Genomic DNA, 23,200 nt, shown 5'->3' with positions numbered 1-23,200 from the left:
TCAACTTTGTTCATTTGTTTCACTTCATGTAAGTGTGTCAATGGTTGATTAAAATTCATAAATGCACAGTAGAGTTACTGGATAAATGTTGAGTTATTGTTTACATATCAGAGTGCGCTGAAGGCAGAAGTCTAGATGTTGAAAATTGTGTCGAGAGGAAGGGACCATGATGTAAGTCACCATCATGACAGACTCACCAAACAATCCACAATGTCCCTGTGTAAACTCTGCTAGTGATTAATCACGTTACAATAAAATAAAATAAATAAAATATCTGCTGCTTCTCACCCATGTTTACCTAGCTTCAGCTTCTAATACCTGCATCTCTTGGTGATTTTTGTCTACTAGATAAAGGAGCTTCAGCTATCAGAAATCTCTTCCTCATGTGGGTGATTGTGATTTTTGATATAGTCACCTTAATTCCTTTTGCTATTCCTTCTCTTCATTACATCTAAATTAGCAAGCTATCTTTATGTCTTTGGTACTTCAGATTTAAAATCTGGGTCATTGCATTTTACTTCCTTATTCCACTCTTGAAGTTACATGGAGTGCTTAAGGATAACTACCTCCTATGTCTTCAACTACACTGCCAAAGCTGCTGTGACAGCGTTTCTAGAAAAAAAATATTATGAATAATGTCTTATTCATTTTAAAACAAACCCCACTTCTGATGAATTCACAGGGACCTGCAACTTGTTCTGCAAATGGTTTGTTAGGATGTGCCTGCAGAAGGCAAGATTGCGGCTGTACCCTGCAGTTATGGTTCACACATTTGCAGTGTGTAGAGAATTGGAAAAGGCATTCTGCTAGTGCAGTTAAGCTTAGTTTTTAAATCAGGTACATTTGGTGAGTAACATTCTTTAAATCGGATAGGCAAGCAGTTGCTGAATAGTGCTACACCTGTGTTGCAACAGAGTCTGAAAATAGCATGAAAAGGAGTAGCTCCTTGGTGAATAAAACAGCATTATTGCAAGTATGGCTTAAAAGTGCCACCATTCTTTAAGAAAAGGGCACAGAAAGAGCCATTTATGGCACTGTACAAAACAAAACCTCAGTACGGGACAGAAGTGCAGCAAACATGGAGATGCCTTCCCACAGCTCAGAGAGAACAAAAAGATCAACACAAATAGGCAAGTGAACATTGTCTGCCAAACAAATATTGCCTCTAAAACTGTGCTGGCTGCCTTTTTGTTGACAGAGCTTTCTAATACAGATTAAACAAATTTGGGGAATAAAGGCGTAGTGCGATGTGCATATAGTGATACAGCTGTTCAGCTCCACGAGAAAAGAGAAGGAAGAAATTTAGACACTACTCCCCACTAATTAAATTGCCAGACTTCCTAAAATATGCGTCTTGCCCAGATTACAGGATTTATACTGCTGAGTAAAAGCTGGCCAGGGAGAAGCTAAGCACTAGCCTCTGGACTGCTGACACTGCTTAACTGTTAATCCACACCTGGCTTTCTCTGGGACCTCTCCAACACGCTCTACCCAAAAGACAGTTTGGGTTCTCTGCTAGCAGATGACAAGGACCAGACTGCATTGAGTTTGACTTCTTCCTTCCTGCACAGTCCTTGGCAACTTCACACACTCCCATGCAATCTTGTGCTACACCGTGTGTCATTCAAAGAAAGCACCAAGCACCAAGTTAGAGACAGCACTTTGGTAGTCTACAGCACCTTTTAATTGCTTTGAAGTGGTGTCCTCATCCCCAGATAGCAATAGGCAGGAGAGGCACCACACACGGCAGGAGACAGGACAAAGCACCATGTAGCAAAGGAACAGGCAGTCTGCTCATGTGGGCAAGTAGGCCTCAGAGGTTTAGAGGTGAGGCTATGCAAGATTTTGTGCTGGGCATTTTTCCCTGGTCCTCCTTTATTTAGGCATGTAAGAGCATCTATCCAAACCATTTGAAGGCTGAACTCAGAAGTCTACTGTTACCGGTGAAAAGACCTCTGCTACCTCTGCTAAAAGAGTGTATCTGGGATTAGTCACTCACCTGATAGCAAGAATATTTTTAAAGAGAAGACCACAGTAGTTATTGATAGTTATACCTACTCCTAATCCAGCCAGGAAAACTACAACAGTTTACCTACAGTGATGTTAGGGTCAGTTGAAAGTTTTCATTAAAACTATTTTACTTTGGCAAATTTCATTTTGACTATTGAATAACTATTTAATAACTTATTTAATAACTATTTGAATAAATGATAAAAAATAAATTATGTTATTTAAATAAATAATAATACAATAGCAACAATAGCAGTTGAAATGAAACATCATACTATAGAAGTGCTTCGTTTCTGACATTTTCTGCATGAAAAGTGTTTTTTTTGTTGTTTTTTTTTTTTCAAAACTCATTGCTATTCTTAAATTTGAAATAAAAAATAAAAGGAAGGATCCAAATGTAAACAAAATATTTGGATTTAAACATGTTGGGCAAACTAATTATTTTCAAAATTTAATTTTGCACAATATTTGGATTGTTTTGCTTTTGTTCCCACTTAATTTAATATGAATATTTAATATGATATTTTATATGTCAAAATTTTTCAATCCTGACATTTTTAATGGAATGGAAAATCCATTTTACAATCGACTTTAATTTGTATGCTTCTGAATTGTTGTATCAGCTTTTGGCTTCGTGTTCAAAATGTCACTTAGTGGTGGCACTCTTCGTTCTTGAAAGAATAACTATTACAAATACACAGTACTTTTAAAATACTAAAGGGTGGGTGAGCATTGTCGGTGTTCCCTCACATGAACCAGCTTCGGAAAGAGGATACAGGGAAGAAGCAAAGCACCAACTAGAAGGCTTCTCTATGGCAAGCTCTTTGTTTGCACTTGCTCTTGAGTTCTTGAGTAGGATCAGTCAACAAAAGTCAGCCTCCTAGGAAACCACTACCTATATCAGGCTGGCTAACATCAAACCAGGACAATACAGATTAAGAGCTTGATGCAATTGCATCTTGAAAATGACTAAATCAGGACTTGGAGTGATTGCTCTGGAAAGCAGAGGTTCAGCTAAAACTAGCTGCAGTTGCCAGTAATGTATTGATTTCGTATGCCAGCTATAGCATTGATTATCTTCTGTCTGATTCAGCCCTCTGATTTCTATCTATTGGAAGTTCAGAAAAGCCTCTCATGAAAAATGTTTCAGCTTTTCTGCATCCTCCCACCAAATAAACCCCATACAAGTATAAGGAACACTTCACCATAGTCAGAGCTTCTTCAAACAACCAGAGCTTAATGTTTTTGAAATAAGGTTGCCAGCAAGAGTTCCACATATTAATAAGGTCAATTGAGGGCACACCTGCAAATGCAAGGGTATTGACTACAAGCAAGTTAACCTCTCTGGGCATGATCTAGCCCGTCTAATCCACTGCCCTTTTCCCCCTTAGTAATAAGGCAGCTGGACTCCTAAAGGAATTTGTTTTAATATCTTTTGCATTATGGACTTTTACCTCCTGATGTTACTATAAGTTAGATTTGCTAAACATGAGCATAGTAGTTAGATCATTTTTAAAAGCTAATTGTGTTTTTGTGCTAATGAATTATTCATAGTATAATCATATAAATCCACTCTCCACATTGATGTTTTATTTTGCATACTAATCTGAACATTTTGCATTTTCCAGGTTTTGATCTAGAGATGATCTTTGATATTGACCTATCCACAAATATAAGGTTTGTGTTGCCCTCAGTGTTCTGTTCTTTAGACACAGCCAAACAACACAAACATTTCACTAATATACTAACTGACAGGCTTTGTCTCATGACTCATTCTCCTCTAACAAATCCTCCAGTTGTTACTTACTGAGGATCTCCAAGAGATTTTCTATGAACTGATGTCGATATCTCTGTAGGCTAGCTACAACATCCATGTACTCATATTTCACAACTTAAGTCCTCTTATGCAGTTTTCTGTTCTAACTTCAGTTACTCTTTTTGCTTCAACAGTCCGAGCAATGCATCCAGAAGTCCCAGGATGATATTAGGAAGACAGGGATATTACCTTGATCTGAAGAACAAAGCATTGTCAGTTGTATAATGCTAGGGGCATATTGAACATCACCATACTACTGAGACAATGTATGTAATCATTATATCCAAGATTTGTTCCTTCATTTGTCAGAAATAGCTTATGTCTCCAAGTTTTTCGTCAGCTTCATTAAACAACGGCTTAAAATTCAAATAGTGATAGACCTCTTTTTTTTTTTTTTTTTGAGGACTTAGTATTGAAGGAGAACTAGTGCGTGGTTAAAGTTGTGTTGAAGTGAACAATTTAGTAGAAATTTGACAAGTTAACCGTTTGTAAGACACTACAGTTTTTTCTTTGCAAACTCTAGTCACTGATGAGGATTCCTATTTGAACTACTTAATATTATCAAGCTGATGGCTAAAGGGTACTCAGAAAATTGTGGAATCGCTTATACACTTTCATCATGACCTCATACCTTGTTGAAAGAAGAGCATTCTTCAGTAATACAAGGGTAGGATTTTTTATTAAGAAAAAATAATTTTGAGGAATAGTGAAACCATAGCCCAAGAAGGCCCTATTGAAGCAATTTTTGCTTTTCCTAAGCTTTTTCCCTTTTCCTTTCAGAAGCTGAGATGTGTATCTCCAATGAGATGGAGAAATAGAAGGAAAGACTTCCATGAAGTAACCTGTGAAATCCTGACCTGGTGTAGTTAACAGGAGGCATTACTGACTTCTGAAAATAAAAACCTTATTCTGTACAGGATGAAAAGACATTCAGCTTTCCTTGTTATAAAAGGGCAATTAGCTTGGAAAGAGTAAATTTGTAGGTGAATGGAAAGATGGAACAGATTTTCAGTTGTTCAAGATCATACCATTCTCATGTTCAGTGCTTAAGTCTTTCACCCCCTCAGAAACACAAGGAAAGATTGTGCAGAGGTAGAAAATCCCACTGCCGCACAGCTGCCTAGGTGTACGGTATCTGATGCAACTTCTGCTAACATGCACAGGTTTTATCTTCATGCCTGTAACCAGGAGGCTGAGGGGAAATGTTAATTAATATGAAGGAAAAAAATATTGCCAGAGGCCATCTGCTGTCTGAATTGATAGAGTAATTCCAAACTCTAGATCAGCAAGACTACTCTTAGCAGTTTTATCTCCCAAGTGCCTCAGGAGAACCTCAGCTGTGATCAGGGAAAAGCACAATTCCAATAATAACTTTCTTGGTTAAGAGGCTGGTTAGAGGAAGGGTCTCTCTGCAATGTGGCTGTAAACTAGTTTGGGTCATAGGCTTTGTCTCAGTGATGCTATGAACTATGTGTTGCTATTAGCAAATAACCCTATGAACTTGTACCGGGATTTGGAATTCAGTCCCAAACTCTTCCTCTTATTCATCATCCCCAGAAGTAACAGGGATGTACAAAGAAATTAGAAGATACAGTAAAAATAGTAAGGCTGCACTTCTGTTATGTAGAGGTGTGTTGTGTTTAAAGAACTTCTGCTGCAGAAGGTGATGTCTGAGAAGAAAAGAGTCCAGATTGACTTTCAGGTCCCTAAGGTGTATTACTGAAGAGATGCATCGTCAGTGAAGTTTGAAGTTTGTCATCCCCCAGACTGTAAATATTGCTGTTTGACTGCAAGTTGGAGTGTTTTCTTTCAGCAAAGAATGAAGCTCTAACTCCTTAATTTTTCATACTTAATTCTGCCCTTTGAGCAGTTGTGTCATAAGCAGCACAAAACAATTGAATCTCTATTTTAATAATATGGTTTCTCTAATCACTGAAACAAATGAACCAAAGTAACTTTCAATTTAATTTTGATCCTTATCTTGCAGCTTGCTTAAACATTCTAGTTCTGTGCCTTTCCAACATCAACAGCTCTGTGCCTAAAGGAACTAAAATTCATAGACATATCTGAATTGGAGGAGTTTATCTCCTTAAAATAATACCTGTCATATTGGTAAGACTAAAGTTATATACATTTAGAGAGTATACATTTTTATAGACAAGTTTTAAAACATTTGTAAATTAATCAGTCTACTTTTTCTGATAATTTAGCCCCTAATCTTATATACTGAACTGTTGCAAAGAACTAAATGTGTTAATTATTCTAATATATATTCTAATATTGCAATATTATTTTAATATATGACAAAAGTTGTATGTTAAATTTTCTTCTGACATTTCAGAATTTTTTATAGGATTTACAGAGGGAGAATGAAGAGCCATGCAATCAATGGCTTTGCAGCTGAGATAGAGTCACCATGAGGTCACTGTTCGACAGATAAATGATGAATTTTTAAGGGTGATGCTTTATTCTGTAACCTTTTGACTTTTAGAATTGCCCTTGTAACAGACGTCCGTGAGCTTCAGCAAATAAGTGAAATGTGAAAAACAGAAAACAAGGCTTACTATTTGACCTGTTTGTTAGGAAAAGCTTCTTCTGTGTGCACAGCGAGCCTAAGTAAATCCTTGAATCAGGATTGTTGTTTTCTAACTAGCATCAGAAATAAAGGTTGCATCATGTCAAACTCATCCTGATGAGTCAAATTCCTCATCTCTGTGTAAAAGTTGTACAGTTTGACCAGGACCATGAGGTAATGTACAGTAAATAGGGGATGATGTTAGAGAAGAAATTTTGCTGACAGTAATAATGTGATTCAGCCTCTAATGACTCAGGGATTTAAGAAGTGTTTTGGAGTAGACTTCAATATACAATTCTCCTTTGAATTGCTTATCATTAATCCCTCCTAGCTGAAAGCCTCTCTCCTATACCTCAGAAAGGGATAGCGTCTTGCCAGAAAGAAATGTGGATAACATTTTGCTCAGAGTGATAAATATTCACACACATGTAATAAAGCCTCAAATGCCAGAGATGGCTTGTCTTTTGAAGTGCTGCAAGCAAACCTAGGCCACCCAAGGTGAGGGCCACCCCCTCCTTCAATAGTCCTGCCAGGCGGTAGACCCCTGGGAACGGAGTGCCTTTGGCTTTCTTTTGGCATTTGTAAACTTCAGTCATTTTCAAAATAGCCCCTGGTTTTGGTGTGGCACATTTTTGCCTGCCCAAATCTAAACATAACTCAAACTTGAGGTTCTCTTCTAGAAACATGGAAGGCTGATGACTACTAGGGAATGTAACAGGGCTTCCTTGTTTTACCTTCTCTTTTCCAAGTCTTAGTGTGTGTTTTCCCAGTGGGTCCTCTCTGGCCTCATCTCTGTCTTTCACATTGGTGCCATATACACCTTTGAGAGGTGAAATATGTATTCCTAGTGACTTTGCCTGGTATTTGCAGTGTCCATCATTTTCAGTGTCCGGTATTTTAAAAACTCAGTCCTTGCCTGCAAAAGGAAAGCAAGGGAGCCAAGATCACCACAAAGGCAGAGCAGGAACAGCGAAGAGCAGGTTGAAATGGAGCATTGCTGTTCTGCAAAGCAATTCTAATATCAATTCTCTCCTTGCTGCAACTTCCTTTCAGGTAGTTGTAGAGAGCCATAAGGTATCCCCTCAGCCTCCTCTTCTACAGAATAAACAACCCCAATTCCCTTAGTTGCTTCTCTTAAGTCTTCCTTACAGTTGTTTTTCTTGCTTCTTACTGAGCTGCTCTTAGAAGACCAAAAGCCTTTCAAGTTTAAGCTGAGACCTGTCATACTTCTAGAGGTTAGCTAGACCTCTCCAGGCTTCTGGAAAACTGGATAATTAAGACACTGAAAAACTTCTGCTATAGCTTGGGTTTCTGGGCTCCTGACCATGTCACAGGAACTTTATAAGTTTGTGGGCTGCTAAGGTTTTGGTAGGCCATACTGATGGACTGCCCCAGAAACAACGCCAGGAATCTGGGCAAAGCAGTTTCTATTGAATTCCTGATGTGTTTGTTTTTTAGCAGAGATTCATCTAAATTCATGTGTTACTGCAAAACATTCTGCTATTGACAATTTGACATGCCTAATGGAAAAGCAAACCAAAAAATTTTGTTTGGAAATTCTCAGACATCTTTATACCTTGTCTAGTTCAGGATGGAAAACAAGTAGTATGTCTGCAAAATCAGAGACCAATTTTTGGAGCTTTGGCCATGGTAATAATGCCTCAGTTTCCCATTCTGTAACTTGTGAATAACTCTTCTTCTCAGATGAATATTGTGCCTCCCAGTCTAATTAATATCTGAGGAGCATTTAGGATTCATTAGATGTGCAAAGAACTTCTCGTCTCATGCCTGCAATAGGAGACGGGTTGTTTGTGATGCTCCTGTGAATCTTCAAACCTCACTTGTCTGACTTAAGACTGTAGTTTTGCTGCTTTGATGTCTTAAGGAGATAACGTAAACTCACCAACACAGAAAATCAAGTTGAAACTTATTTCTTTCATGTGGTGTCATGAATAGGTGCTGTGGGTGTTACATTTAAGTATATGATGCTTGTACTACTGCAAAATACCTTTAACACAGTCTGTGTGGGTGAGAATGATTTGCCTGTAATCTTTGATTCTCTTCTTCTCCACCGATTATGTTCTTCTAAGAAGGGAGTGTGTCAATGAGCATTTGTGAAAGTTGGAAAGGTTAATGTTCAGTTCTCAGGAGGGATTTGGTTCCTTATCTTCTGCCCATATTGGTTACTCAGGCTACATTCTTCAAGAAGAAACTACAATTACAGTCAGTTTTCCCTCCATCAAAAAGTAAAATTTGCTAATCTGTCAGCTCTGTTGATTCAAAGATCATATATGATTTTCTCCTAAACAGCATGAAAACAAAGAAAGGGAAAAGCAGCAGCACTCCTGTAATGCTTGTAGTCACCAAATTCTCTGCAAATTCTCCAATGTGCTAATTTCTTTGCATGAGATATAAACAAACTCTTCCTCTATCTGTCCATATCTTCAGGTTGTAAATGCAAGAGATAGAGTGCACTTTTTTTCTTTTCTGCAAACTCAGCTCCCTTCCACACTCTTCTGATGGAGGTCTTTGGGCAATATGTTATATAAATATTTAGTGCTCTGCCATAGAAAAGTGTTTATTTCTCTTCCCAGGGGCACTGGCCCCATGAAACATTATGAGTTCTGAATATTTAACTGCGTGGTAACTCTACTACCAGTTCCACCTCTTGTCATTACACAGCAGCTGAACATTACATTCTTCCTCAGGGAGGCTGAAGTCTTCTCACACTTTCCTGGGGCATGTTTTTCTGGAGTCACACAGGCTTTTTTCTTACTAACTAGAGGATAAAAACATCACAATGCCAACAGACTAAATACCAAGTATCTAAATTTGATAAAAGTGAGCAAGCCATCTTAGAAATCTATTGTAATAAAGTTTGTTGTTGTATAGATCTCTGTTTCACTGTACTGCCAACCAAGTCAAGCAAGCTTACAGCAGAGACTTTTGCTTCCGAAACCAATGTCTTCTTTCTCACTAATGACGAACTTTCATGTAGCTCTGTTTTAGCAAGTCTTTAGAGACAAAAGTCAACAGCCTTTGAGACTATCGAATGGATCCAGTTTCTTTTGCGTAGGGGGCAGTGGTGCTGCACTCACCTTAGCAAGCTTGAGACAGCTTTATTGCAAGGAGGGCAGTGATTTCTGCAGTTCTTGCTGCAGACTTGTTCAGACTCTATGGCTTTAAATAAACTCAGTGGGGCACTGTTTTCTGGCATGCCTCATAAATCTGCCTATATAAGTCTCAGTACATTCTGCCATCTATTACTCATGTCCATATTAGAGATAAAGTAATTCTCTTTGAACTTCCACTGCTGCCAAAAAGCAGCACATCATAATGCAGAACAAATCCTTCTTCATGTTACATCCCCTTTATTTTTGTGTTTGACCCTTGTATTTATGTGTGGGGAAGAGTTTGCAACTTTGCTTGGATGGCTTCTGCAAACTTTTTGAGCTCAAGCAAAAGAGGAAGAAAGTGACTTTGCAACATTTCCTGAAGTGAATAATATCTTTAGAATAATCTTTTGGAACAATTCTTGCTCTTTTGTTATATACCCTGGAGCAAATGGGTGACCGATTAATATCAATTAGCTGCATTCGTGGGCGAGTTCATAAAGTTTGGTTGCTTACACAAGCTTTAAATGAATCTTTGCACCTTTGACACAAAAATTGCACTTCTCTAGAGACTTTGGAATAAATTTCCCTTGAAAGATCTTGTCTGAAAAGTTTCTTGCTTAGCTTCAGATTTCCTTTATTCCTCACAGTTTGAAGACACCTTTCCTTTTCTCCAAGTCCAGTAGCCTCCAGTCAGAGGCTGCAGATGGACAGGAAAAGCAGGAACTGCTGTTTGGGTACTGAAAATTTAATCTCTTCACTGCTGGGTTCCATTTTAGAGGACTAGGCAGAGCTTCAGACATTTGCCTTGCTTGGGCCAGTGTGCTTTCTCTAATTAGAGAGGTAGTTTAAGTTATCTTCTCATTGCAGCAATTAACACTTGCAGTGACTGCCAGACAATTTTGTAATGATTCAGGAAGAGTATCCAACTTCACAGAAAGCTGTAGTGTTCCAGCACTTCTTTGTCGGAGATGAAAGTTCACATTTCAGCTAGGAACAAGCTGCTCCAGAATGCCATCAGACCATCCTTGTGCATAGTGCGCTGTATATTAATGTTCTTTTATAAATAAAACATTAAGTTTATCCCATACATCTGATTTTCACATCTAAGTATACCCTATATAGAGATGGATTACAGGTGGGTATGTAGACAAAAAGCATCATAACAAAGGCAGACAGTAGACTACTCCACTTAATTCTGTGTAAATGAATATTTCCTGTATTTACTCCAGTAAAATTCACCCATTTGACTGTCCTACAAACACTGAGCATGCATAGAGCAATACTAATGAATAGTTTCAGGCTTATTTAAGGAATCTAAGTAGGGGAAAAAAAAATGTTTACCATTCTCAGTTTTGTATCTCTAAACATCAAGCAATAGAAGCATAGGTGGGCTAAAAAGCAGTTAGTGGATTGCTTTGACCCCCTGGCATGCACACGGCTGATAATCCATCTGGTATTCTATGTCACTCTTCTTTTCAAAAGATTTTATGGTGAATCACTTAAAATACACATAATAGCTGTCCTGCTTCTCTGTGGATTGCCTTTTTTAGCCCTCATTTTATATCAGAGCATACTTCATCTCAAGTGCTCACCTTTTAGGAGAGGTATGAACCATAATTAGGTGTATGTGGCAATAGACTGCTGGTATGTTTACACATTAAACTTTCAAAAATGCAAGCATACAGAATGATTTTTATACCAGCTCAATAGGCTGCATCGCTTGTTATTTTAATTTCTTTCAGTGTGGCTTAAGACTACTGGGAATCAGCTTAAATTAAATAAGGTTAAACCAATTTTAAACTTAAATAAGTGTTTACATACGTATCAGTATTGTTTTATCTGGATTGTTTAAAAGTCTTACAGCTCTCTTTTGTGGTCAAGGTTTCCATTAATCCTGTGCAATCCCACTGAAGTCTGTAGACATAGCTGAGAGCAGAATGTGGCCTATGACACTGTATTGGCAAAAACATCTATCTGAGAAAAAGAATCTTTCAAATAAATTCTACTGAAACTGAAACAAGTAATCTTTTAGTAGACACTGTTCTGGAAAACATTAGCCCTCAAAGTGACAAATAAGTAAAAACAGGATTGTAATGGAATCATAACCAATGCTGCTGAAACTTGCCAAATACATAACATTTAATAATATAAAGTGACAGCAATCTTGAAGTCCGAATGCTTTAAAAATACCCACACTCAAAAACAGGTAGAAAAATAACAGAGCAAATTGAGATGATTCATGTAAAAAATCTACAGGTTTGTATAGAAAGAGTATTAAATGAAACTAAATGAATATTATTAAAAGCTCCCAGCTAAAAAGAAGCTAAGTGATACCCATCATCAAACCACAAAAATAAATAAATAAATAAATAAAAAATCCTCTTCCTGGAATGGAAGTCAATGAATGTCATAAATTCATGAGTGTTGTACTCCATATTCCTAAATAGCTAGATTGTATCCCCAATGCAAACTGGCAGGCATAAGGAAGAGCTGCAGTAGTCAAGTCAGACAAACAAAATAGGGATTAAAGTTTTAGCAAGTGGGCTAGAAAGAGCATAGGTCTCAGCCCAGCCAGATTGCAAAGACAGTAGTAAGACACTTTAATTACATGAATGATGTGAGCTTCAAAAGAAATCACTGAATCCACAATGACCCCAAGGTCACAAGCATTATCTGAAGGATAAAAGTACTACCACAAATGAAAACTACCACAGATGACACCTGAGACCTCTGCGTCAGTGAGCTAATCAATAGCAACTCAGTTTTGTCTGTGTTAAGTTTAACAAAATTTGAAGCTACCCATGATTAAATATCACAGAGGCAATTACACAAAACATCAAACTTCTTTGTAGGCTCTGCAGGGACTGAGAGGATATCCGAATATCATCTGCATACAAATGACACAGCAAACAGAGTGGTGGAATAATGTTAACTAAGGGAAGTGTATAAATAGAAATCAAAACTGAAACCATAGGAGAATCACAGCGTTCTTAAAGAATTAATTTCCCCCAGCAAAAATAAGTTTTATCAATAATTATAAGCAGCGAAGACAAACTGGTCCAAGCTCCCAAATGAAATGAAAGAAAGGACTGATAAATAGTCATGGGAAAGTTGACATCTAGTAAAACATATGAGTTGTTAAGTAATTTGAGTATTTTACGCACCTTCATTAATACTTCTGGAAGCAAGAAGTCCTGGTAAAGTCAGTGGCTGTATTTCATTTAAAAGCCATAGCTTAAGCTATGTAGAGGCATTAGTGATGCCCTCGGCCTTTCTCCATAGACATCAGTATTATTGTTGAATTGCAATAATGCTCTAACATGGAAAGACAATAGCCATTAAATGATATTGTTTCCTGAAAGGCTGTGCTGTAATGACTTCCAACATCTCATCTACCTTTGAAATTTAAAAAAAAGAAAAAGAAAAAAAGACAGGAACAGAGAGAAGTGTAGCTAGGTCCTTGTTAAAGGAAGGAGAGTAACTTTGTATGTACCTTCAAGCCAGGTGGAAGCTCAACTTGACAGGGAGCCCAGGAGAACAGGAGTAAGAAGACCAAGGAAAAGTCCACAAGACGGAGAAGAAAAACAAACAAACAAACAAACAAACAACAAAAAAAAAACTAGGCCATTTACAAAAACTTATCTGAGATTAACAGTGATTTACGACTGAGAAAGATGACATTAATTAAAGTAAATTTAGCAGTATCCTTATCACTTAGGCATGATACTAATACATCTAGCTGGAAAGAGCATACAAATTACCTGGAAAAAAGACTTTTAGCTCACCTGCTTTTTTCGTGTGTGTCTTTTTTTTTTTTTTCTCCTAGTTTGTTTGCATTTTTTTACTAAGTTATTGAAGGATCTGAGCTAAAAGTAATCACAACAGAATATGGATAGAGATTAAAAGTTAATAAATCCCAAATGGTTTGCAAGGAAGGGCAGTGGCAGAGTTCAACAAAAGGCTGTGTCAGAGACTACAGCTTAATATGTTGTTCAAAGTAAAAAATAAAAATAAAAATCAATGTTTCAGCTACCTAAATAAAAACCTGTGTAGAAAGGCAAGGGTTTTGTTTGTTTGTTCGTTTTATCTGTTTGCTTGCTTATTGTGTGCATGTGTATGTTAGAGAGCTCTAACTGATCCCACATACCAAATGTATAGAAAATAAATGCAAAGATAGATGTTCCTAGGTATCAGAACTGCAATTCTTTTTTTCTAATAAATTGAGGTGGAGAGACGAATCAGCCATGGAACATATGTTTTCTCTGCCACCTTGATTTAGCAGCAAAAATTGACCTCTGCTCTTCAGTTCAAAAGTCTGGGCCTTCTGTGAGCTTACATAATTAGATGTCAGCTGTATGGCAATAATGTAATGAAACTCAGGTGTGGATTTACCAGGACGGCGAAGGGGGATGTGACCTCCTTTGCTCCCCCACTTTCCTCATGTTCCTTGTTCCACTTTATGCACCGCTGCCTGCTGGTGTTCTGAGTCCTGTCCCCTTGTCTGCCCTCCAAACAGGGCAATCAGTTCCTGGTGTCTACAATGTTTGTGACTGAGATCAGGTGCAGGAATGGACTCAGAAAGCCTGGCTGGACTTATAAACATTTCCCAGATCCAGGCACCTATCACAGCCATGTTTCAAGCATTGAAGGGAAACATTAAGGGTTTGCTTTCCATCTCTGCCCCCATGGCCTGATATCTGTGGGAAGGAAACTTAGGCAGGTGCACAAGCTATAAGGGTGTTCAGCTTGTTTAGGTCAGGTCCCAGAGCTGGATAATGAGCGCTAGCAGAGATTCATGGCAGGCTAAAACTTCAGTGTGTGATTCCACTTGAGTAATACCAAATCCGGGATAAAAAGTGAGTAAATATTGATAAAAAAATGAAATGTTTGCATTTTGTGTGTCCAATGTGTTTTGATAGCAAAGACTGAGGGAAATCTACTCTGCATCCTCCTAGTCAGAAGTTCCTGCACAGAAGAAGATCCTAGTTCTAGTACCTGCTTGCAAAGGAATTTAAACCTGCATCACCTGTAGTCAAGGGAATACTATTGACATATGTTTAGAAATATGTCCTTATTATAACTATTATAACTAGTGGACCATAACTGTTTCCTCTTTTTTTTTTTTTTTAATAGAGTTGTTGCTTTGTTTTCAGTGCTAGGTTGTTTTGTAACAACATCAAGAATGCAGTTATGGTATTTTGGTTTGAGTTAAAAAGAAAACGTTATTTGACTGGAAATGAATAATTTTAGATCTGAAACAAAAGCTTAAGAGGAAAAATGACCATCTAGCAAACAAAAACTCTCAGTAACCCAAACAGCTCTGAGCATGAGCAACTAAAACTAAATTCACCTGTCCACTTTGGCTGGGATTTTCTTAACTCTTTTGATTTTCTTAACTCTTTAGAAAAACAAGTCCCTTCTTTAACTCCCCTTCTGTCCATGTGACATAAAAAAACTCTTTTCTGAAAGCTTTGCCAGGTCACTAATTCTTTTATAACATCTTAAGCTTTCTACAAGGCATAACATGTAAAGCAGAGTTTAGTATTTTGCGTTCTCTCCTTACTGCCATTATTACAAGGAGAAAATCTGTCATGGTCCCTGAATGACCTCTCTAGTTCTACTTGGTGTTGCCCTGCTTTATCATTAAGTATTATTTAGATCAGAAATAGGATGAGTAAACATTGGTATTCATACACCACTTCTAATTTTTATTTTTATTTTTATTTTTTTGAATGCAATTTTCATGGCTCTAATTTTGGAATTTCCTGACATTCAGGTTTCAGAAAGTTGAGATTTAAACTGCCCTGTTTTGCAAATCCAGAAGAAATAGTCTGTACTGTTTTTGGCAATGTTAATATTCTATCCATATTATAAGTCTACATATATACCTTTTATTCCATGGTTCCAGAATTGGTAAGATTACTCTTCAGTGGGAGCAGTTGATTTGGAGTATCTGCTCCAAATAGACAATCTTGTTATTTCTCTTTTTTCTAGGTTTTCATATTATATGAAATACAATCTGATTCCCTCATCCAAATCACCAATAAAGATATTAAAGAGGACAGGCCCCAACACCGACCCCTGGGGAACACCACCGGTGACCAGTCGCCAGCTGGATTTCACTCCATTCACCACCACTCTCTGGGCCCAGCCATCCAGCCAGTTTTTAACCCAGCAAAGAGCATATCTGTCCATGCCATGGGCTGCCAGCTTCTCCAGGAGAATACTGTGGGAGACCATGTCAAAGGCTTTGCTGAAGTCCAGGTAGACTACGTCAACAACCTTTCCCTCATCCACCAGGCAGGTCACCCGGTCATAGAAGGAGATGAGGTTGGTCAGGCAGGACTTGACTTTCATGAACCCATGATGACCGGGCCTGATCCCGTGGTGGTCCCGCATACATTGTGTGATAGCAATCAAGATGACCTCTTCCATCACCTTTCCTGGCACCGAGGTCAGGCTGACAGGCCTGTAGTTCCCTGGATCCTCCATATGACCCTTCTTATAGATGGGTGTCCCACTAGTAAGTCTCCAGTCACCTGGGACCTCTCCGGATGACCATGACCACTGATAGATGATGGAAAGCAGCCCAGCAATCACGTCCGCCAATTCCCTCAACACCCTTGGGTGGATCCCATCTGGCCCAAGGACTTGTGACAGTCCAGGTGGAGCAGCAGGTCTCTAATTGTTTCCACCTGAACGGGTGTGTGTGTGTGTGTGTGTGTGTGTGTATTATAATATATATATAATATAATAATAATATACAATAATATATATATAATATATATATATACATATAATATAATAATATATAATATAATATTATATATATAATATAATAATAATAATTGTATTACTTGAGCAGAGATCATACAGGAGATTTCTGCAAGGTCTGGCTCTGATGGTGTGAGACAGCAGCTCATCTGTACCCCCAGCCTTGTGATTAAATTTTTCACTCTAATTGCAAAAGATACAAAAGCAAAAATTTGTGAGTTCTCCATTGGTAGCAATTCACTGTCCAACATAAAGGATGCAAGGAGCACAAAGCAATGAAAACTCAACAACAGCTATGGTTTCCCTAACCCATAAATTTAGTTTTGTGATGACTACTACCATACCAAAACTATCATGAAAGGACTTATCTCGTATAAACTCATGCTGTCAGCCCTGATGCACTGAGAAGACATGGACATTACTGTATGGCCGCAGCAAGGTGACAAGCTTTTTTTGCCCCTCCATCCTTACTCATTTTTCACCCAGAGCTGTTTCCTTCCCTTCAGTGTCCCTGTGGCATCTATCTTTTTGGACACTGGTATCAGATGTTGGTCATCATGTTTATGTGCAACAATTACAGCAGATGTCATTGTGGTCTATCCAGAACCAAGCCTTAGGCCAAACCCAGCCGTATCAGACACCTATACACATCAGTTCTGGGAAAAGAAAAATGCTTCCCATTTTCTGCCTCTTGCCTGCTGCCTTCTCTACGGTCCACGGTGAAGAGAAAGTTGACGCCAAGCCTTTACACAGCCACATCGTTTGCCCAGTCCTGCCAGGTATGGATACATGCTGTTGCTGCTATTCCTGTAGCTCAAGGGAAGGGCAAAAATAGTACGTGGTACTTGTAATGCCAAGATTCCTGGGGCATTTTGGCCTGACAGTGGCATGGTACTTTTTATGAAGCTGTTTCCTGGGTCAACAGTTGACCTTGGAAATGGAAAGCTGGCCCTGACAAGAGAACTGCCCCAAAATATTCCTGCTGTGCAGCAGGGCTGGTGTCCTGGTATGCACAGTGCAGACAAGCAGGGAGCTGTCTAGGATACCAGTGACACGTGCTGGCAGAAAATCACCACTGCATGCTTTTGCTAATTTGGCTGTGCCTTGCACCGTTTTCTAAACTGGCTTAAATCTGCCTTGCCTGGTGATCCAGCAGGTTAAAAATCCAATATATATATCATGCAGCAATGGCCTGAGATGGTCTGCCTGCAATAGCTCCCAACAAAACTGACACTCTGACTTTAAGAAGCTCCCAGTATTATTTTTCATACATGTAATACATGTACTAAGCTCCTATTCCTTCTTCAAGTAATATATATATCTTTCATAGGACTATCACAGAGAAACTGGTATCCTCCCTAGTATTTAGGCTGGCTAATTCTCTCTGTGTTAGTTGTATGATTTTTCCATTCAGAATCTCTCACTGCTTCAGTGTTTGCCATACGACTTTCATATACTACTGCAAAAGAAACAACCTCAGACTTCAGTAGTGTCTGTTTTCTTTAAAACTCTTTTCTTCTACAGTTGAGCAAAAACTATTGAAGTTAACCCTTTTTCTTTTCTTGTGTACGTATATCACATATACAAATTATAACTAATTTTACCCTTAAAATATTCCTAAGAAATATCACGTCCAAATTATATAATTACACTACAATTAAAACTGAAGGTGCAAAATAAAGCACTCAAAAGTTGGCAAATGGTTCAATCAATGTTGTCTGCACGATCATACTTTGCCTCTTTAGTGCGCATAATTCTGGTTCTATTTGAAGAAGATGTTTGCAATTGGTGATCTTTCCTCTGACAGCAAAATCCCCTGAACTGGATAGCTTACAGATCAAAATAGAAATTGCTTGAGAAACAGCAATTCTATCCTGTCTTAATCTTCAAGTCTGGTTTTGTAGGACTTGGTGGGAGGCAGAGGGCCTTGAGAGAAATATGCTTTGAATGTTTGTTTGCTTGTTCTATATATATTAAGTATTCTGCTGAGGGATAGATTAATATTGCTTTGTAACACGTCAGTGCTATGGAACAACAGGTTCCAATCATCCATACTGACTCATCTGCCCACAGTCTGTAAGCTCTGTCTTGAGAGCTGCATACCCAACTTTTAGGCAAAATTTAGAAAGAAAAGAAACCCCAAGCTCTAACTCCCTAACCCTGTTTTTCACTGATCTTAGAAACATCATAACATTTCATTCAAAATTCCTGTGATCACTGGCCAAAGTATATCATCTTTATCTGATATTTTTATACCACTGGCTACATGTATTGGTTATTTTCATTTAAAAATTTGTATGCACCTATCATCATGGTGTTTGGATGCATGACAGTACTATTCTCAGCTAGAAAAGAATCCAAATAGGACCAAAGGGAATATGATGGAGCAGCCAAGACAAATGTCTATGTTTTAAATTTGTTATGTTTGTAGATTTTTGATAGGGTGATGGTCTCTTAAGCCAGAACTGCTGGCAAAATGCATGATAGCCAATACAAATTGTAAAGCCTGGCAAAAGTACTTTCAAATCAAAGAGTCTGAAATCAACAGAAAATAAATGTAGATCCCATCAGCTACAGCCATAGAAACAAACCTGGGCTTACCTTAAATCATAAGTCTTCCATTCCTCATTAAACATTAAGGGCTATGATTGCTTATTAGAAAATAATGATGTACTGAATGCATTCTGAATGGGTTGGATGCATTACACCCACTAAGCCAATCAGAGAAATTAATGCAGGCCTTCATGTTTTCAGAATACAAAAAAACTAGTACTTCTGTACTGACAGTTTTATGCTTATGAAAATTATTCCGAAAATGACAGCTTAAAAAATAATTATAATAAGGAAAGTTTGCAGCAGCTAACTTGGGACCTGACAGAAACATGTGACTGTCTCTCAGTGTAAAACATTTGTACCTTCTGCATTCAACTGGATATTCTTGTGCCATAAATTTGAGGCACCCAAGGGCTCTGATTCCCATGACCTACTAACAGTCATGAAAAGCAAAGAACTTGTACAGCACAACAAATTCCTGTCTTCTTATTTTCCCCCTGACAGCAGGGCCAGGGAGTTAGAGCTCTTCTGATCCTCACAGGGCTATACATGCAAGAGTTATTCTCAAGTGGCTGCTTACATAAAGTTTAAGATCCTTTTAGATAGAAGAGTGGTTGGAAAAAAAAAAAAAAAAGATTAGCATAATTGAGAATCAAGTTTACTAAGTACCTTCCGGTATACTAAGATACTGAAGTATTTAAGAATTGAAGCTGAGGAAAAAAAAAAAAAAGGAAAAAAAAAGTTAAATTTTGAGCATGGCTACATTCCAGGAATGAAAAAAAAAAAAAAAGTATTGTCAGGGTGAAAATAAAGTGATGACCAATGAATAAAAAAAGATCAGGCCAAAAATTGTTGGCTGAATGCAATGTGATAAGGATAGCTTCATTATGAAAGATGATATGTAATAATGTAGAGAAAAATATGGCTCATTAGTCCAAATAGGAAAATCCTTAATGTTCCATTATTAATATCAAATGTTGCTAAACATTTGAACCTCTGCACTTGAGTTTCAAACAGGCACAAAGATAGTGTAAAGCTAATCACATCCATTAGTTTCAGCTACTGCTTTATAAGCAAAGAACAGAACTGGTGCTAATGTTGTAACTGATTTTGCCATTTTTATGAAAATAAAATAAGAAGGATTCTCCTAGGTTTATATGCCACAGCAAAATGTTACACTCTTATGACAAGTATCTGACAAAAACTACCAAAAAAAGGCAGGAGAGAACAAGAAAATCATTCTAGGCCATGGTCATGGCACATCAAGGTAATATTAAAGGTAACTGCAAGCTTAGATATGGACATGAAGTAAAACAGGATATATAAAATAGTTATCTTCAGAGAGTTGTGTTTAAAAGTAACTCCTCTCAAATATGAGGGGCAGTAGTAAAAGCAGAAAGATACAGGTCTGAAATTGCATCAAACAAGGTGAAGTAGACAAGCATCATGGTTGACCGAAGAGGGAAAATATGCTTTGGGTGGGAAGAGTGGGGTGCATGTATATGTCTTTTTACAAAGAGATAGTAGGCAGAACAGAAAGAATTTTGAGAACAGGGACAAATATCTGTTTTAACACAAGGCAGGGAAGCCAACACTGGAAGAAGTGATGACAGGGTTAAAGAGGTAGGGTTAGGATGAACAGAAGCATCTCGAATGAAAACCAGTGAGGCAAGATCACATTTGTCAAGACTGAAGGACATGGTGTGCAGTAATTGAGATACAAAATGTAGACAACTTAGTCAAGAATTATGAAAGTAGGATGGATGGATTTACGAATATATTGGCTGCAGTATTTACGAATTCCTAACTAATTATTTCATGTTGGCATGAAGTGTGATCATATGGAGACAAATCTGGCAGAAGAGAAAGTAAGTGGTAAATAAGTATAGTCATAAAAATAACGAGCAAATGAATAGCCATTTTGTTTAGTTAGATCAACTTGGCCTATTGGTAATGAACAAAAAGTTGTCAGTACAACTCTCTAATTCAGGAATGGCTGCAAAGCCACTGACCCTGCAAAGCTGTGTGTATGAACCTTATGGTTCACTCTGACAAAAAAAATGGTTGGCAAATATTTCAACTTGATTCAAAAAGTCAGAAATGGACATCTACATAATATCAGCAGGAAACCAGATTTTTCTGGTTGGAGATACTTGGAAAGTAATCTACTACAAGAAAATTGTCAAGAAACGTGTGGCAAAAAAAATAAAAAAAATCAGTATGCCTTCAAAGGCTTAAATATTTAAACAATTGCTAATTAAAAGTTTGTTCAAAGTGCTAAAACATCACTAAAGGCTAAAAAGCCTTTGAGTAGCATTTGTAAGCTACTGAGTGTTTGGAAGGTCCTTACCTATTTTTTTGTTGTTTTTGTTGTTTCTGGCTTCACTAGAGCCAGCAATCCACTCAAACACTAGTTGATTTAAATGTATCAGAGTCACTCAACTTCCACTGAGTTTCATTATAGATTCCAATTAGGAGGCATGAGGCAAAGCAGCCTAGTGATTGGATCACCCATGTGCAGCCCTGAGAACCCGAACATATGAGTTCTACCAAAGGAGAGGTGAGTAGTGATGAATAACTTATTTCTCCCTCAGATTGGACAAGGCTGGTTATCGAAGGTAGGAAAGAAATAAGAAGAGTCTGCGAAATACTCCTCTCTTGAATAGTAACTAGATGTTTGTGGTTCAGTTTCATGTTAATGCCCTTCAAAATTGTCTTTCATTTGGGTAAAATCCAGCCCACACTGCCCTTATCTTCTCCAATGTGCACCTCTTGGTACAGGTAACTGTATGAGTGGGGTCCCACAAAGTAGTGTTAAACCTAGGACTTCCCTTTCCTACATCACCAACCACATGAGCAATTAGATTTTGCGTTAGCCTCTCTGTGCCTACATAGCAGGTAAAGCTCATAATGCAAAGGCCTTTTAAAAGAGATTATAGACAGATTCATCTTTCTTTTAGTAGCAAGAAAAATAAAAAATAAATCAAAATAAAATAACGCAGGTTCTCTGTGCATACTTACATCTCCATTTCTTCATTTTCCTGAGGTTCAAATTTTCCAGGATCTTTCTTTTTCTTGTTCCTTCTTGCATGTGGCTCTCCTCCAGCCTGTGGAACCTTCTCTTATTCAGAAAACCAACTTGTTGTTTTCTCTTCCTCAGCCTGCTAACATGGGTTTTTGGACTTTCTTCAATGGCCGCCAGTATCTGTTTCATATTGGTAGATTAAAACCTGATCAGCTTTTTCATATAAACACAACTCCCTGGAAACTGATCCACAGACTAGTAGCAAACTCCCCTGAATTATTTTTATGGCCAACATTTTTCACAGTGGTATTTCATATGAAATGAGGATTCTGTGAGGGATAAAAGATAGAGGAAAGATGTGAAAAAGCATGGGAGTAGAGATGGAATAGAGAGAAACTAGTGAGAGTTAATAAGAGAGCCAGGGAGAGAGGGAGAAAAAATGAGAGAAAATAAATGCTGCTTTCAGATTACTGAATTTCATTTATTTTTAGTTTATGTTCTTACATTCATATTTTGGAGGAAAATGGGCTTATGTGATGTGATATGATTAAGAGGATGTTGTGCTGGAGAATCAGCAGCATTCCCACTAAGCAGCATCCCATTGTGAAGGCATGGACATTAAGAGACATCGTGTTGTATCATAACACAGACTGGGGGCTCCTAAAGCACACACCCTTGAGAATTCCTGTGACCAGGAAAGGCTCTGTGTCAGAGGGCACGAGGCTACCTGCAGCGGGTTGTGACACATGTACTGCTAGGAGATTGTTGTGCATTCAACACCAGTAACTTTCTGCTATGGAGCAGGCATGGCTGTGACTACCTGGTGAAGCTGTGGATTCATAGTGCAGTCATATGAAAAGTGCTTGTGGAAAAGAGGGCAGAGGAGAATCAGAAGGGAGACTGTATTTATTAGTATTTGTTTGCACTGAAGGAGATCTCCAGACAGCTAAAGGCTGGAAAGCCTAGTCCTCTGCACCTTCTTTGAGGCTGCATATTCCTATTAATTGCTACTTACTCATACTAATGAAGAGAATGAAGATATGCTTTCAAGTATGATTAGAAAATCAGTGCTTGGGAGCTAACTCAATGGATCTGCAATGACTTCTCTGACTTCTTACTAGGATATTGGATACCTCTAGTCACTTATTTAAGGTGTGCTTCTTAAGAATTTATGGAGGGTAAAATGGAATAAAATATTAATCTTATAGGCAAAAAATATTAGGGTTAAACAATCATATGAAAGACATGTATGACTGTCTGCTTTATGTGGAAGCTTATTTCTAGAACATGTATTTATCTGAAGTTTTTAAGCACAATGTCTTTTATGTACT

General features: G+C 37.9%; 1 long non-coding RNA gene across 4 annotated transcripts; it reads right to left on the bottom strand.

Annotated features, from left to right (window-relative positions):
* Positions 1 to 7,362: 7,362 nt before the first annotated feature.
* Positions 7,363 to 15,516, bottom strand: LOC308201051. Of its 4 annotated transcripts, none has more exons than XR_013956013.1 (3): positions 13,303 to 15,516; positions 12,682 to 12,832; positions 7,363 to 12,404 (listed from the first exon to the last, which is right to left on the bottom strand). It is a non-coding gene; the product is annotated as an uncharacterized lncRNA (long non-coding RNA). The 4 variants fall into 4 exon arrangements; XR_013956014.1 differs by having other exon boundaries at positions 7,363 to 11,469; XR_013956015.1 differs by having other exon boundaries at positions 7,363 to 12,832; positions 13,303 to 13,383; positions 13,665 to 15,516.
* Positions 15,517 to 23,200: the final 7,684 nt, after the last annotated feature.

Source organism: Anser brachyrhynchus (genome assembly GCF_964034855.1).
Source record: "Anser brachyrhynchus genome assembly, chromosome: 1".
Lineage (NCBI taxonomy): Eukaryota > Metazoa > Chordata > Aves > Anseriformes > Anatidae > Anser > Anser brachyrhynchus.
This window is presented reverse-complemented; position numbering and strand designations above follow the sequence as displayed.